This window comes from Lactuca virosa, chromosome 5 (assembly GCF_052849685.1).
Source record: "Lactuca virosa cultivar CGN04683 chromosome 5, Lactuca_virosa_CGN04683_v6, whole genome shotgun sequence".
Classification (NCBI taxonomy): domain Eukaryota; kingdom Viridiplantae; phylum Streptophyta; class Magnoliopsida; order Asterales; family Asteraceae; genus Lactuca; species Lactuca virosa.
In genome coordinates this window covers 387959652-387962223 of record NC_136430.1, presented here as the reverse complement: position 1 = coordinate 387962223, position 2572 = coordinate 387959652, and the positions used below count along the sequence as shown (strand labels likewise).

Below are 2572 nucleotides of genomic sequence, written 5' to 3'. Positions count from 1 at the left end.
GGTGGTTATGGTAAAACTAACAAAATTCGTTAGTTTCGGAAACCCTAAATCCTCATTAAATTTCGGATTTCCTAGATTGCTTCCAAAGCAACCTATGACGGCCAACCCTAATAGAAACCCTAATCTCGTTTATTATATAAACAACTCTTCTCTTTGAGAAGAGATACACACGAAAATTATTAGCTCTCTTTTTCTTCAAACAGACAGAGAATCCTTCTAGAAATTTGGCTTACGATCTCTGTGCCTAGAATCGTAAGTGTTCTCTTGGATTATCTTATGCTGAATTTCTTGTAACCCAGACATAAGGTAGAAATATCAGTTCGGAAAGTGTTCACACGATCCAAGTGGTATCCAGATCTCCAACGTAAACCCTATTTATTTCTACGTACACAATTTCAAATTAAAAGGAAAACCATGACACCGTTTCCGTTATATAAACATGTATGTAAATAAAAACCATGGAAACAACAACATCAAATTACCAAAACTTCTTCTATATCAACATATTCCTACTCTAAAAAGAAAAAAACAACGGGAAGGCCCTGCAGCTATCTTGATTCTACCAGCACGTCTTGAGTTCCACCAATTTGGTTGTTGAAGCAACACCATTTGCTTCCACTTTTGATGATTCAAGATGCAAACCACTGAAAATATAGAACAAATTAGACATATTTTTAATTTACTATCTTACTCTAAAATATATGAACAAATTAGAGATATTTGTAAAGATTAAACCATTTTAGGACACAAATATGACATTTCAGCAACCATTCCAGCAAAGATAAAACCATTTCAGCACAAAAATATGAGCATTTCAACAAAATTAAACCATTTCAGCAAATATTAAACCATTTCAGCACACAAGAATCTGAAAAAATAACAAATTCTAGAAAAATAAACCATTTCAGCACACCTGAATCATGAATCTGAAAAGAAAATTCAACTTTTGCAAATCAGCATAACAGCAACATCAACACACAAGCAAATCAACATAAGAAATATTAGAAAAAACTATGAAGGTGAGGCAAATCAAAAATCGATTTCATCATGTCTATGACATTTCAGCAAACCGGAAAAATTATTTAAGCGAAAAACAACAATCGATTTCAAAAAATCAGCACAACAAAAATCGATTTCATGATATGTTATAAGAAAGGTACCTGCCGATGCTAGTGATTCATGAGAGCTGCAACGGTGCGACGAGAAACCAGAGTCGAGGAAGGCGACGACGAAGGGTTGAGGTCGATGAGGTGGCGGTGTGAGGCTGCAACTACGGTTGTGACTAATCATCTACGATCATAAACAGCGATGGAAGAAGGATGGAGCGGCGCTGTATGAATTTTTTGTGTATCGTTCCTTTTTTTTGTTAGGGTTGAGAAGTGTTTAGAAGTGGTTGGGCCAATGCTGCATCAGGAAGCACATTGGGCAGAGCTTTTTTAGTTAGAAGTCTTTCAAAAAACAAACAACTGTGAAAACCTAACTGATGCGCGTGCTCTGCACAGTGCAGCCAAAAGTGGTTTGAAGAGGTTTTTTAAGAAAAACAAACAACACCGTAATCAGTACATATAGCTACGTAAAATATGTTGTTACATTGACTCATGCAATAACTAAAATCAATTATTCAACCACAAATTGGTGCAATTAATATGTAGGTGTTACTTGATTCCGATTCAAGAAGAAATTTATTCCGTTAGCATGAACAAGTAATGATTTTCAAGTCATAATATTGTATGTGAAAGGAAAAAGATAATGATGTAATGATATTCCATGAACATGTAAAGATTTTGAAGTCATGATATATAATATTACCATTTTCTGAAACAAGAACTCCAGTGGAATCCAACACCCGATTACCATGGTTAGCTACCCATACCACTCTCTTTAGATCCATGGTATACCTTATCCCCATATCTTCTTGAATTTGATGTTTCTCATGTGGAAAGAAACCCATATGAAACTTACTATACTCTTATGAGATTCTAAATAATCAAGATTCAAGACCATGATAGATGAAATACCCTCCTGTAACAGTAGCAACATAAACACGTACGCTAAAAATGAAAACATGTTGAAGATATGGGTTTTGTTTGGGTGTTAATTAGTGGCTCAAGATATCATCATGCATGATTCTTTCTGAGTATAATTTCGAACCATTTAAGGAAGATGGGATAGTGTGAGATTGCGTGAACATCTCCTATTTATATGCGCGTCAAAGCCAACTTTATTAATTTCAACACTTTTAGTACTTATTTTTACTATAGATCATTTAACTTCGATTTTACCAGCGTAATAAATTCAATACTTCCCTGATTCTACAAAATTTACAAGAGTTAATTAATTAACTAGCAGTAGTACTCTATTTACAAGCCAAAATAAACGAAATTAGATTACCATTTTTGCATTTACTCCTAATAAAGATATTATATGATGACCAAAGGGCTTCTAGCCTAGCGGTATCCGGTGTTGCCCTCCCTCCTTGAGGTCGAGGGTTCAAGTCTCGTGAGAGACATATGTGGAGATTTAGGTGTTATATAGGAGTAGAATAGAATAAATTTGTTGTTCCAAAAAAAAA

General features: G+C 34.6%; 1 long non-coding RNA gene across 1 annotated transcript; it reads right to left on the bottom strand.

Moving 5' to 3' along the window:
- Nucleotides 1-376: 376 nt before the first annotated feature.
- On the bottom strand, nt 377-2154 carry LOC145117283 (uncharacterized). Its single transcript, XR_013712592.1, has 3 exons — nt 1810-2154; nt 1161-1404; nt 377-644 (listed from the first exon to the last, which is right to left on the bottom strand). It is a non-coding gene; the product is annotated as an uncharacterized LOC145117283 (long non-coding RNA).
- Between the last annotated feature and the right edge of the window lie 418 nt (nt 2155-2572).